The sequence below is a fragment of the Bos taurus genome, chromosome 25 (assembly GCF_002263795.3).
Source record: "Bos taurus isolate L1 Dominette 01449 registration number 42190680 breed Hereford chromosome 25, ARS-UCD2.0, whole genome shotgun sequence".
NCBI lineage: Eukaryota > Metazoa > Chordata > Mammalia > Artiodactyla > Bovidae > Bos > Bos taurus.
Genome location: NC_037352.1, coordinates 19,769,939 through 19,784,935, shown reverse-complemented (window position 1 = coordinate 19,784,935; position 14,997 = coordinate 19,769,939). Strand labels below are relative to the sequence as shown.

General features: G+C 41.3%; 1 protein-coding gene across 3 annotated transcripts in view; it reads right to left on the bottom strand.

The window, feature by feature from the left end:
- The window catches only part of VWA3A (von Willebrand factor A domain containing 3A), a 58,267-nt gene extending 53,952 nt beyond the window's left edge, over positions 1-4,315 (bottom strand). Inside the window, exons 1-2 of one of the 3 annotated variants that reach the window (XM_059881560.1) lie at positions 4,081-4,315; positions 3,270-3,330 (exon numbers count right to left, since the gene is read on the bottom strand). The gene's annotated coding sequence lies outside the window, so the exon portion shown is untranslated. The remainder of the gene's footprint in view (positions 1-3,269; positions 3,331-4,080) is intronic. The other 2 variants (XM_015460347.3, XM_010819358.4) reach the window with 2 other exon arrangements.
- Positions 4,316-14,997: the final 10,682 nt, after the last annotated feature.

The following is a 14,997-nucleotide window of genomic DNA, read 5'->3' as shown; positions in this document are numbered from 1 at the left end:
CAGCCATTCTGACTGGCGTGAAATGGTACCTCATAGTGGTTTTGATTTGCATTTCTCTGATAATGAGTGATGTTGAGCATCTTTTCATGTGTTTGTTAGCCATCTGTATGTCTTCTTTGGAGAAATGTCTATTTAGTTCTTTGGCCCATTTTTTGATTGGGTCATTTATTTTTCTGGAGTTGAGCTGTAGGAGTTGCTTGTATATTTTTGAGATTAGTTGTTTGTCCGTTGCTTCATTTGCTATTATTTTCTCCCATTCTGAAGGCTGCCTTTTCACCTTGCTAATAGTTTCCTTTGTTGTGCAGAAGCTTTTAAGTTTAATTAGGTCCCTTTGTTTATTTTTGCTTTTATTTTCAATATTTTGGGAGGTGATTTTTTAAAAACAGAAATCCAGGGCAGTCTCTGGTGAACTAGCAGTTAGGATACTGTGCACTCACTGCCACGTCTGGGTTCAATCCCTGGTCAGGGAACTAACATCCCACAAGGCATAAGTTGCTGCCAAAAAACCCCACAGACCCAACGTCACACCCCCTCTTCTGCCTCTTGATTAAAACTGTTTAAAGTCTTCCCTTTATTTCTAGAATAAAGATTAAGATCATAACGATGGCATTTGAGGCTCACAGGCTCTGGCCACTGTCCAACGACCTCTCCAGCTTTCCCGCTCCACCACCCTTCACCATGTCTGTGTTCCACAGCTCCCCTTCCCCTTCAGGCCCTGGCATGCTGTGCATTTCCTTTAGTCACAGGACTTTTTCATGGGCTGGCTTTGCTCTGAACATTCTCTTCCCCTCCTTGCCCCCAGTCACTCATCCTTGACTCTTCCGCTCACACTTCACTTCTTCTGCGAAGTCTACCCCACCATCCCACTCTATTCCAGGTTTCTTGTGTTATGTAAACTATCACAGAACTTGCTCCTTTCTTTAAAAGTACTTAATTTAGAATAATACATTCATTAGTGTGATTTTTTAAAATTGGCATCTTTCTCCCGTGAGACTATAAATCACAAGAGAGCAGGGACTCAGTTCAGTTCAGTCGCTCAGTCGTTTCTGACTCTGCGACCCCATGAACCGCAGGACACCAGGCCTCCCTGTCCATCACCAACTCCCGGAGTTCACTCAAACTCATGTCCATTGAGTCAGTGATGCCATCCTGCCATCTCATCCTCTGTTGTCCCCTTCTCCTCTTGCCCCCAATCCCCCCCAGCATCAGAGTCTTTTCCAATGAGTCAGCTCTTCTCATGAGGTGGCCAAAGTACTGGAGTTTCAGCTTTAGCATCATTCCTTTCAAAGAACACCCAGGGCTGATCTCCTTTAGAATGGACAGGTTGGATCTCGACTGCTGCTGCTGCTGCTAAGTCGCGTCAGTCATGTCCGACGCTGTGCGACCCCATAGACGGCAGCCCACCAGGCTCCCCTGTCCCTGGGATTCTCCAGGCAAAAACACTGGAGTGGGTTGCCATTTCCTTCTCCAGTGCATGAAAGTGAAAAGTGAAAGGGAAGTCGCTCAGTTGTGTCCGACTCTTAGTGACCCCATGGACTGCAGCCCACCAGGCTCCTCAGTCCATGGGATTTTCCAGGCAAGAGTACTGGAGTGGGGTGCCTTTGCCTTCTCCAGGATCTCAACTGGTAGACAGCAAATATTTTGAGGAGGGGAGGTAAACCTTGGTTCTTGAAGAACTGACCTCACTTCCTGCTCTTGGGTTCCATTAGATACTTGTTCCTACTAATTCCTCCCTTTTTGCAGGAATTCCTTCTAATTCCTCCCTTTTTGCTTTCTGCATGCTAAGTTGCTTCAGCCATTTCCGACTCTGACCTCTTGTCACCCCTTGTGACTCTTCGTGACAGGCTCCTCTGTCTGTGGGATACTCCAGGCAAGAATTAGGGAGTGGGTTGCACTCCACTTCCCAACCCAGGGATCAAACCCATATCACTAGTGCCGCCTGGCAACTTCATTTAGGTTTCTTGTTATTTGAAACCAAAAAAAAAAAAATTGCCTAAAACACAGCCAGTGGGAATCTCCAGATGGAGTTGAAGCTTAACATTGGAGTGGGTGTTCTCATGAAAACATTAAATAGTTTAATGATGGTTCAGGGACTTTCCAGGTGGCTCAGTGGTAAAGGGGCTTCCCTGGTGGCTCAGACAGTAAAGCGTCTGTCTGCACTGTGGGACACCCGGATTCAATCCCTGGGTCGGGAAGATTCGCTGGAGAAGGAAATGGCAACCCACTCCAGTACTCTTGCCTGGAAAATTCCATGGACTGAGGAGCCTGGTAGGCCACAGTCCATGGGGTCACAAAGAGTCAGACACGAATAAGCACACACACAGCAACATAATGATGGTTCAGCAACTTCTTTTTCTCTTTTGGGTCTTTAATCTCTTATTCAGAAGAGTTTTCTTTTCTGGGAAGCACCAAGATAATGTGGCAATGTCTCAAAAAATAGCTGGCTCTACTTACAGTTAGCTGGGAAACTCTCGGTGGCCGAGACTGTTGGAATAGAAAGGCCTCGTGAACACTGGATGCCCCTCAGGCTCAGTTCCCTCTTTTCTAACAACCTAATGGACTCAGAGGCTTGCACAACTGGATTCCGGGGTGACTTGTGTTGGCTGATGGAGGAGTATTTGGGCTGCATAAAACTAACATAACAGTGTGGGGTGCTAAAAGGAGCACTGGACCTTTGGCTTCTCCATCTGCAGAATGGCGTGGGGATAATAGTAACTGTGCTGTCTACTTCAACTCCATCAAGAGGCTCCGATGAAACTGAGAATATATAAGAGCTTTGGAAAATACAAAGTACTATATGAATGAGGAATACCATTTTAAAACCCACCACATCTTCAAGCACTTCAGCATACGACTCAAGCAGTCATTCATTCTGTGTACATCTATAGAGTGCCTCTTCAGAGCCAGAGAGACCCGGAATGGGGAGGCAGAGCTGAACAGCCCTTGCCCTCAGGCCTTTGCTCAATGAAACCTTCTCAGAGACGTCTTCTTTGATTGCTCCTCCTCAGACAGGACCTCCTCTGCCCTATTTAGTTTTCTCTGTAGCACATTTCATCATCTGATATTCTATATATTTATTATGTCTCTGCCTCACTCTCCCCTCCCCATCAGTCCACTAGAAGATCCTTGAGGGCAGGGACTTAGTTAACATAACTAAGTTAAAACGGTTCTTTGTAATCATCGCCTAAAAAAACATTGGCCCCCAAACATTTGTTGAATACATGTACTCAGGGCAGGTCTGGAGTTTAGACAAAGGTGGGCCACGTTACCTCGGGAGACTGGTCACAGCAGGGGGAGAGAACTTGCAAACAGGTCCTCAGGAAACGGCACCTTGTCAAAGGGAGAGAGGTAGCCCTGATTAGCGGATAAAAGAGAATCTGCAGCTAAGTTCCTGGTGTGCTAACATCTGGATCTAGGATTCTCCTAACTATCCAGGATAAAGCCACCCCCAAGGTTCGTATTTTTACCTGCCTAGTAACCTCTAGTCTTGTCCCGATCCGACCCATTTTACAATCTGCTGCCAGAATGATTTTCTGATATGCAGAACTGTCTGTATTATTACCTGTTTAGAACCCTGCCATGGCTCCTCAGTACCTAGACAAGCAAACCAGATCTTCTTCAAAGACTTTTCACTCCTTTTGCCTCTATTCTTTACTCACCTCTCTACCTCATCTTGCATCCTTTTGTGCACCCTGATAACCCCACTTATACACCTTGCTAATTCATCCTCTTCTTTGCTCAAGTTGGATCTACTTCTAGAAATGCCTTTGCAACAAGAAGTTGTTTGATAAGAAAGCCCAAGAAGTTTTTCCTGAACCCCATTTGCTGCCCCCAACCCCTAAGGAGGAAATAACTTCCTCCTAGTCCTGCCCTCTGGCTGTCTCATACCAAATTGTCACAGTTCTTCTCCCTTTTTTACTGCTGTACCCCCAGCATCTAGCACAATGCCTGGCATGTAGACAGCAGGTGCTCAAGACCCAGGCTCCCTGAGTCTTTCTCACTCAGTCCAGAGCTTAGTGTCTGGGCCTCCCCCACCCTCTCTCTTACCACCCTATCAATACTTGTGACTCTCAACCTCACCTGCATTTCTCTATTTCTCCAACTCTGGGAGAAGGGCCCTGGTCATCCCAGGACTCTGTTTTTCCTGGTTCCCACTTCTAGTTCCTCCAAGCAACAGTGAAGCTTGGTTTGTCGGGAAGTGTTAGCCGGTATCCAAGGTAACAGACTGCACCACTGCAGCTAGAGGCAGGGACAGGGAAAAAACGTTCCTCACCCTGGGGAAGAAATTACCACTTTGTTGCTTGTAACAACCTCTCCCTGGGCACTCTGCTTTTCTCCACCCCCACAAACAGGAACAGGATTTGGAACTCTTCTCTAGTTTTAGAACCTCTGGGTCATCGGAAAACTATGGTTTAGGCCAGTGGAGCCCTGGTGCCTGCTGCCTTCCTGTGCTAGGAACTGAAGACAGACAGCAGAGGACCTGTGACATGCGTGAAAGCTGATGACCTTCCTTCTCTTCTGCAGATTCCCTGGGGCCCTCCAAACACACTCCCTGGGAGAGGTCTGGCAGTCCCTCACCCCCACCAGCTCCAGCTCCACCCAAACCTGGCTAATGCAACACAGGCTCAGTGATCTCTTAGCATAAGAGGAGATCACCTACTACAGTGGTTCCCAAGCCCAGGTGCCCATCACAATCATCTAGGTTGTTTGCTAAGAAAACATACCTACATTCCCATCCGGCAGACTGATACAGAACTGTAGCAAAGCATGGGAACATGAATCTTTAACAGTGGTTCCAGGTGATTATGATGTAACCAGCTCTTAGCCCACAGTTGGGGACCTTTCCAGCTCCTTCTATGGAAGTCAAGAGAGATGAAGTGATGTACTCAATGTCAACTAACTAGCTTGTAGTAGCGAAGGGATCTGCACTTAGTTTTTCTTCTCCAGGTCATTCCTCAAATCACGATCTTCACTTACTGAATCTTTAATTCGTAATTTAGAACATGTGCTACTTGTGGTAGTCACTATGTGATAGAGAACCCCTTCAGATGTTGACCCCAAGATCCCTCTATAGGTCAGATCAGAAACAACAAAATTCTTCAAAACAGAGACAGCTCACTTATCACCTCTCACTCTGGGCAGACTAGTTATGGGTGAGAATAGCAGCTATAAATCATGGCATTTGGTCAACACCAACGAGGCACAAGTGGAGGAGCCTAGAAAGAGGAAAGAAGTCAGAAGAGGGAAGTCACAAGATGCCAAGAGAAACCAGCCAAAGGCTACCCTGTGAGCAAGAGGTGAGGGTCCTTGGGCCCACCTGATTGGAAATCCTGGGTGGAAGGGGCTGGCTAGCTTTGATACACCATTTTTGGAGACACAAGGGCTCAAGATAGATGGTTTACTGCCCTCACAACATCCTTTGCTCCTGGATAACGGATTTTCAACATTTTACAAGAAGTAAAACCCAACATTGAAAAGTTCATTGTTACTACTTTTTTCTATTTGAGTTTACATGACTCATCTCACACGCTAGTAAAGTAATGCTCAAAATTCTCCAAGCCAGGCTTCAGCAATACGTGAACCGTGAACTTCCAGATGTTCAAGCTGGTTTTAGAAAAGGCAGAGGAACCAGAGATCAAATTGCCAACATCCGCTGGATCATGGAAAAAGCAAGAGTTCCAGAAAAAGATCTATTTCTGCTTTATTGACTATGCCAAAGTCTTTGACTGTGCGGATCACAATAAGCTGTGGAAAATTCTGAAAGAGATAGGAATACCAGACCACCTGACCTGCCTCTTGAGAAACCTGTATGCAGGTCAGGAAGCAACAGTTAGAACTTGACATGGAACAACAGACTGGTTCCAAATAGGAAAAGGAGTACATCAAGGCTGTATACTGTCACCCTGCTTATTTAACTTATATGCAGAGTACATCATGAGAAACGCTGGGCTGGAAGAAGCACAAGCTGGAATCAAGACTGCCGGGAGAAATATCAATAACCTCAGATACGCAGATGACACCACCCTTATGGCAGAAGTTAGTTAGAAAGTGAAGTCGCTCAGTCGTGTCCGACTCTTCGCGACCCCATGGACTGCAGCCCTCCAGTCTCCTCCATCCATGGGATTTCCCAGGCAAGAGTACTGGAGTGGGGTGCCATCGCCTTCTCTGTTGTAAAAGCCTAAGTTACTTAAAAGATTAAAATGACATGCCAAAGCATGGGGAAGTGATGGATGTATTCAATGTCAAGAGGAAAGTGGGAAAGTATAAAGATTCTTTAAGAGACAAAAACACAACTCAAACTGGCTTAAGGAAAAAAGGGAATTTATTTACTCAGAAGACAGAAAAAATTCGGGAATAATTTTGGCCTTGGGCATGGCTTGATCCAAAGGCTAAAATTATGTTAACAGAAATTTGTTTCCATTTCCTTGTGATGGCTGTGTTCTTAGGTAGGCTCTTTAGGAGCGTTTGGCAAACTTGGGACGTCAGCCCTCAGCTTCCCCCTCTACAGCCTTCAGCACCCTAAAGGAAGGAGAACAACCCTTTTCCAGGAGAGTCCCAGGCTTGGCTTGGTCACAGGACATACTCATTCCTGAACCGATCACTGTGACTCTGATTGGCCACATCTGGCTTCTGCATCTAGTCCTGGAGCCAGAGGGTGAAATTAGCCTCATGAAAAGATCTGATTTTGTTGTGGTTTAACCAAAGAAGGGGACACTAGGCAAACATGACTGAGGAAAGCCAAAGCAAGAGAGAACAGTCCCCAGAAAAAGAGGTCAAGAAATCAGATCTGAAATCAGAGGGAGGAGGGACCTGCACAGTGTTTGGGAGCCATAGTGGTGAGATGGCAAGACCTAAGGGGAAACGTGTCCTTGGTACATCCAGGAAGAAAGTCCAGAGGCATAGGCGCTTCTGCCTCACCAAAGGTCACCATGCCCCAAGTGTGGGGATTATTGCACCATTCGGCCTGGAGGAGCTGATGTTTGAGCAGCAATGAGTATAGGGGCTCACCACCAGAGGGGTCAGTCAAACCGCCGGAGGGGACTTTCTAAAGTTTCAGCCATGGGTCTCTGCACAACTCTAGGGTGTCCCCAATGGCCAACAGATTTCCTACCAACAAGGAAGAAGAGATCTAGTTGATTTTTTAAAGTGCTATAGGTAGGATAGGGGATGGCCTTTTTGGGAAAATTTCCCTATGTGCTCAATTCTCAAAAGGGTTCCGATAAAACCAATGGATGACATGATGTAATTCGCTAGTTAAGGAAGTAAGCACTATAAAATACCAATTAGCAATGATTGCAGAAAGCTTGACAATGAGCAGTGAATAATGGCAGATTAAAGACAGTAACTTATGTAATTTTTTCTTTCAATATGTAATGTTTATAAGTAGAGACTACCTTTTATGGTTGTTTGCATTCCACATCCAGAAGAAGCAAACCATAGATTTAGCTGCTCATGTCTGAGCCAAGGAATCATGCATCTGGGACAAGCTATTTTTATTTTCTTTAGACTAGCCAAACTAGCAATGTGGGACAGCAGAAGCAGTTCTAGATTTGAAGTCAGGGAACCTAGGTTTGAAACCCCGTTTCACTAATGAAACTTTGGGTAAATGGTTCACCCTTCTGATTCTCAGTGTTTTCTAATTTATAAAATACTGTCTCCCGCCTCATAGGAGTATTAATCGACACATGGAAAAACACAACATGGATTTAATGTTAGTTTCTTTCTCTAAACTCTTACGAATGCCACTATTTTTTTAACCAGTTTTTTTTTTAAAATATGAATTGCGTTAATAGAGTAATTGATGTGCTTCAGTTAGAATGTCAGATTATCATATTTGGCAAGATATTTGGGGAGTTTCTGTTATCTAAGGATTAAGTTCACAGCTGCATTATTTGTAATAGCAAAGACTTGGAGACAAATGTACAACAGGAAAGGAGAAATATATCTATATTATACAGTGTGTAAGAGATGTATCTATCTATACAGTCATTAAAAATGAGGACGATCTATATTTACTGACACAGAAAGATAGTCATCATAAATTAAGTTAAAAAAGCAAGCAGTGCTACTCATGTATAATGTGATCTTGCTTTTGTTAAAACAGTTGAACAGGATACATCCACATAAATATACGCAAATACCACACACACACACACACACACACACACACACACACACTCACACACACTCACACACACACACACACTCTGTAAAGAAAGCAGTCTCTGAAAGAATACCTAGTAAAGTGTCAACAGTGGTACTCTCTGGAAGGTGGAATGTCAGGAAGGAACTTTAATTTCCTATATTCATTTAAAAATTACAGACGTGTTACTGTTAAAAGAAAAAATATTTTGTCCCAATTTAGGGTCATGGTTAACTTTCTTCTTCACAGCAGCACTGAGGGCAAGAAAAAGTTGCCAGTGGCCCTGAAAGCAGAAATGAGCTAAAGTGTCTGAGTGGTGTGTGTGTGTCGGGGGGCACTGCAACACCCAAGTCCATTTTGCACTAACTACATTAGCAAAATATGTAGAAGATGAGGTAGTTAAAAACTTTCTTAGATATGTGGATTACTTTTTCCCCTCTAACACGACTTATCAAGGATAGTGGGAGAGGTTTTCTTTGGTGGTTCTTCAACTACATTTGCATTTTGCCACAGAAAACAAAGCAATGTGAAAGAAAAAGGTTTTAAGTTTTTTTATTTAAGAAAATACTTGAACTGTCTTACACAACTAAATTAAGTATTTAAACAACATGAAGAGTGCCAGCGTCAGGACATAAGCATTAATTTTACTGACTTGCCTCAACAGATAATAAATATTGATTTAATGGTGACCAAACACATTGGCAATAGCAACTAAAGTACCATACGATGGTCAGTTGGGGATAATCTCCTCTAAAATGAGAACAAATCCTTGAGTCCATTCCTTTTAGCAGAAACAATTAAAACCATCTTGGTAGAACCAGGTCTCGGCAAAACACACCACATGTATGGAAGGCTTCAAGAGAATGAAGAACCCACAAGCTTGAAGAAGCCTCCAGAGTTCTCTTCAGGATCAACAAGGTGCTTGTTATCATCGTGGTCCTCTGTATGAGTATCAATATTAGAGCACTGTGAATGTAGTAGTAAAGGGTGTTGAGTCCAGAGAAATCCTAGGGGGGTCAGCAAGACTGGCACGTTACACAGTCCAATACTTACCAGTAAAATAACCACACTCACCCATAAAGGCTGCTGATCTATGCATGTCTCTGCTTTCAGGAAAAAGTTCACTGAAACAATCCTGGAAGATAGGTGAGTGGGCCTTTCACATCTCCAGGAAATAGTTTCAGTTTTCCTTTATAACCTAGCCCCAAGTTTAATCATGGTAATTCATGTAAAGCACTGTGTCAGGTCTCTGGACTATGAGAAAGCCACATTCCTTGAATTCAGAAGTTTGATCAAATTATAGAGAAGTGTTTAATAACAGCAGCAACCACCACTTGAAGGTTTACTACGTACCAGGAACTTTCCGTGCTTTACCTCATTTAAACCAACAATACCCTATGAGGTAGGTACTATCAGACCCGGGCTACAGATAAGAAAACCAAAGTGCACAGAGATTAAGTGATTTATTACGTGATTTATTGTGGAACTGAGACTTGAATCCAGGCAGTCTGGATTAGTTAGTTAGTTGTGTTACAGAGGTACAAGCAAAAGAGAAACACAGCACAAAGAATTAGATTATTTAAAATACGAGAGGGATTAAAGAAACTGCAAGGGGGAGGTCATACAGGCACAGCGAAGACAGAGAGCAAGGTGTAGTCAAAGAAAGAAGATGGTTTGTCAGTAAAAAGTGAAAAGAGAATGATGGGAAATCAAACTGAAGAGATAGCCTGAAGTCAGGTCATTAAGGGTTTTCAATATTATGCTAAAGAAGCTTGGCTTTCATTCTGTAACTGTGGGCATAACAGGAACTCAAGTGAAGAAATGAAAAGTGTTCTGTGTTAAGATTATTTTGGCAGAAATGATTTGGGCCAACTGACTTAGATGGAGATTAGTTGAAGAAACACTAATTCAAGTGGCTATAGAATTTGAAGAACTGTCCTAGGTCAACAACTGCCCAAGGCCTATTTGTCAAACACATTCTTTTCTACAGTATTGAGTGTCCCGCTGAGACCTAGTTATGTGACTTGGGGAAAGTTAAGAAGCCTTTGAATCCTTGATTACTTCATCTGGAAAATGGAAACACTGAACATGCTTTTAGATTTCATCCAGCTCTGAAAATTTCAGTCTCCTGAAGAATTTCATCTTGAGATTTAATCTTGGGTGGTCTTAGTCTTTAGAACTGGGGCTTATTTGTAGAAACCTTCAATGTGCTTGAAAATATCCCAGTGTTTTTTTTCTTGCTGGGAAAAGAACCAAAATTCTAAAAAATAATACATTATGCTTTCTATCTTTAATACAACTTATAAATAACTACTTTTATTTTGTTGCTGGGTAACTGTGACCCAGAAGAGTTGACTTTGCATAAAAGGAACCCACAGTCCTCTAGTCTTGGTGTTTTTCCTATAATCTTCTCATACAGTGGTTAGAAGAGAGTTGATGGAAGACTAACTCAAAGTATTTTTTAACTCATATTATTGTTCTTAAAAGACAGTGTGTTGCCTTTTCCTACAAAGAGAAGAAAAAGGCGTTTTTTTCCCCTCTCTTAGAAGTTCAGTATTTAGTCAACCACTGCAATTTCCAGTTGACCTATTCATTGATATTTATAGAAAATAACCCTTCAAATACCTCAAATCTGTGTTATAAATTGGGGTAAGATCTGAATGGTGCAAAAGTAGGGTGACCAATTAATTTCTTTTTGCCTGGAACTTTCTCAGTTACAGCACTGAACATCTCATGTCCCAGAAAAGCCCTGTCTCAAACAAACCAGGATGGTTGGTCATCCTAAGAAGATGCTGTTAAGGTCCAGAAGCCAAGAACATCCAAATCCTACCTTGTCTTAAACTCCCAATTCCCCATGAGGCTCCTGCAGAAGCCATACAGATAAACAGCAGTGAAGGGTAAACCTAGTGTTTTATTTGATTACTAGTTATTATTAGGCTGCTGCTGCTGCTAAGTCGCTTCAGTCGTGTCCGACTCTGTGTGACCCCATAGACAGCAGCCCACCAGGCTCCCCTGTCCCTGGGATTCTCCAGGCAAGAACACTGGAGTGGGTTGCCATTTCCTTCTCCAATGCATGAAAGTGGAAAGTGAAAGTGAAGTCGCTCAGTCGTGTCCGACTCTTCGCGACCCCATGGACTGCAGCCTACCAGGCTCCTCCGTCCATGGGATTTTCCAGGCAAGAGTACTGGAGTGGGGTGCCATTGCCTTCTCCGATTATTAGGCGAGGCTACTCCCAATACTCCTAAACAGAGTTACAGTAAAGCTGGGATGGAGCATGTGAATGAGTCTGGAAACCAAAGGGCTCTACATTGCTCCTTCAAGCCCTATTTTAAAATCTTACAAGCTAAGAGTCTTTGGCCTGAAATAAAGTAGAAACAGAAGACTGAAGCAAAGATGAAAGGCTTTAGGTCAATGTACAAGGAAAAAAGAAAAGATGAGAGCGCCTTGGCTCAGTACCTCTCTTCAAGTCCATGGAAATATGATACAGAAGAGACTGCCACATGTATGGTCTTTTATTGCTGAGTGCCTCTTCTTATTGGTAAACACACACTAACCCATGTTGTAGAATATTAATAGCATCTCTTCCCTAGGGGGTAGGTAGGAGAGTGGGAGAGGGGAGACCTTTCCCTGGCACAATGCTAACAACAAAATCAAACCAAGAGGCATCGAAGTGTCACTGTGTGAGTATGTGAAACCTCTACAAGAAATTTATTTCTAAAATAAAGTTTTAAATTCAAATCTTGTTTCAAAGTAATAGAAGCCTTTTTAGTTTCTTTAGTAGACAATTTATTTTGATAAACTTGCTCAATAACAAAAATACAAGTGAAGAAAAATTATGTTCATTTTATACAGTTTGTATTAACAATTTGTTTTTAAACTATTAATTGAAAAATGCTATAACCAATTAGAAAACAATCCTTAATAAAGTTTGGGGTAATATACAGGCCTTGATCACAAACTTTAAAATCTCTTGAGGTGATATAACTAATAAGTCCTGTGTAGGGAATCCAACCTACACAGGCCACTTTTTTCCTTCATATGCTTTTATCCTTCAAAAATTAGTTCTGAAAGACAGCTTACTATTTTGAATTGTGAATGTAAATTTAATATTTTAAAAGAAGATCAAAGTGGGTTGATAAAACAGCTACTATAATCAGAGTAACTTGTGGCTAGTAGTCTTTTAATAAAGACAAAATAAATGCAACATGTTCTTCCCATGAAGCCCACGATGCAAAATCATAGCTAAGAGTAGTATATTCAAAGTTAGTTTCCAATACCTTTTCAGGGTCTTTCCTCAAAATCAATAGATTGTATGTCACCAGGACTGTTCACTATTTTACTTAAGAGATTAAGTGAAATCACAGAACATCAAAAGGGATATCAAAGATTTAGGCAAAAGAGTAAAAATCAATGAAGTATTTTGGTCATCTAGAACATTAAAAAGAAAAAAAAAAGGAGCCATCCTTCAGAAGCAAAACAAATGAAACAGAAAATAGGTTTATAAGAAATAGAAGAGTCAGAAAAATTACATACACACGTTAACAACATAGAACATGGATTACCTTTGGAAAGAATCATACTGAAATATTTGCTTTTAATGAATTGAAGATTTTTCATGTTTACAGATGTTTAGGCATGTTCAATAGGAGCTTCCAAAAATTTCAAACTAATTAAGTCTTGTGCAAATAAAACCTATAAATATTTTTCAGCAGATTTTACAGTGATGTTCTTAGGTATGAGAAGAATGCACACACTCTAAAAACAATGTAACAGACAAAAGTTTGACAAATGATTGCACCATTAAACAGTGTTTTATATACAGTTTACAAGATATGATTTCCTGCTATAAATTAATACTGTACTCTATAGTACTTATTATAGTGACCTTTTTAAAAGCAACTGCTGACAATTGTCTATCTTTTCACTTACAGGATTTATAGAATTTTATATGAATGAGTCCATTTCAATGTTTGGTCTGGAAGAGTACAAAGATGTGACTTCACATACTACTTGATGGGATGGTTTTCATCCTGGGTTAGAGTGCGGACTGGTTAGAGGGAGTTTCCCCCATCAGTCCTTTGCGCACTGGACCTCCAAGACAGTGATGAAATTAAAGACAAGTTTATGGTTTGTGTAATAGATACAAATAAAACCTTCAATTCTGCACTCTTATATGCGATACCACTGTAAGTGAAAGAAGTAAACAGTGGGGAAATTCTTAGCAGCTGAGAAACTTTCTCTCCCCATGCTCTTGATCCAGTTAGAAATACTTTGAGAAACTATTTACAATAAAATTCATCTTTTGGAAGAGAAAAGCTCTTGGTCATTATCATAAATTAATTTGAACCATACTTTGCTAAAAACACTTTACTTCAGTGGTATAAAAATGGCGACAACCAAAGCTTTCCTTCAAAGTGATCCACCTGACTGAGGTCCAATCAGGTCCCAATGAGAACTGCAATCCCTCCACAGCACATGTCCAGTGGTATTCTTAGAATGGACTAGACACCATGATACTTGGGGAAAATTAGTCTTCCTCAGGCATTTCCTAGAGATTTCTCTGACCCTGGGAAGGAAATGTGTGACATTCCCCCAGTACACTCAAGGAACACACCACAGTGGTGGCCCACCTCTTACCCTGACTCCTGAGTGAGCTGAAACACTGGGGTTTTCTTCTACAATCAAATACTGCTGAATTAACAGTAAGAAATATGAATGTCAAACAAGCCAGTGTGAAACACATCAGGCTCCTCCATTTCATACCTTGAATAACTGAGGAGGCAGCCCCATCTCTGAAGTAATCATTAAAAAACAAACAACAAACAAAAAAAACCAGTGCATTCATTTCCATTTGTGTGAAACAAGGGACCTACACTCTACTGAGAGGGACACTTGGGTTGCCGTTGCCATGAAAGACTCTCCTGCCCCACATTTCAAACAGGAGATTATCTATCGTGTTTATCTAGAAAAACAACTAGGCATGAAGGCATGGAAATGTGGAGAAGAGAAATACTGTATTTTAAAATGATCTGTGGGCTCAAAGGTTAGCTGCAATGTTGCTTTCAGGAAGAAATATAAAGCTGTGAGGTTAGTACAGCTCTTTAAACTAAATGCAAAAATGTTAGCTTTTAGCAAACAAGGCATAAAGCATTTAAAGAAAATATTGTATTGCTCATGTTTTTGGTAAAGGAGATTATTAATAATGCTTACAGATGAAAAGTATTAATTTTATGGCAGAGTGAAGTTAGTGTTATAAATGGCCAAAATATTGTAAATTGATCTTCCTAGTAGATTTTGAACTTATGTAAAGTTGTGTGCTTCAACATATACAATGCATTATTAATGTAACAGACCAAGCCAGTTGAAAAAGAGAACCTCTATACAACAGACAACAGTTGCCAATAATTTAAATAGTGTCAGATTCCCCAAATTATAAGATTTGACATGATCTTACCTTCTACTATCATGTACAAATAAATTAACCCTACAGAGAATTTTAGCTTAACTTAAAATTGCACCTAGAAAGGTATGGGATTATTTGTACCTATTACAAAAACCAGTTAAAATCAAGGGCTGCTACAAAGAATGAGGTAAACTGAAGACTCTCTCCACTATGCAGCCTTCAGATAAATGGCTTTTTTTTCTATTGGGTTCTAGGTTTGCACACCACAGTGTTTTGCTAGCAAAGCATTCAGAGTTCTCTTCCAGGAACTGTTTGCATGTGCGTGTATATAAATTTACACACACACATACACACACACACATATATACACACTGTATACTGCATCAGCAAAATATATATATTATATATATATTTATATAAATATAAGGAACATTTCCCCCACCCACCCACC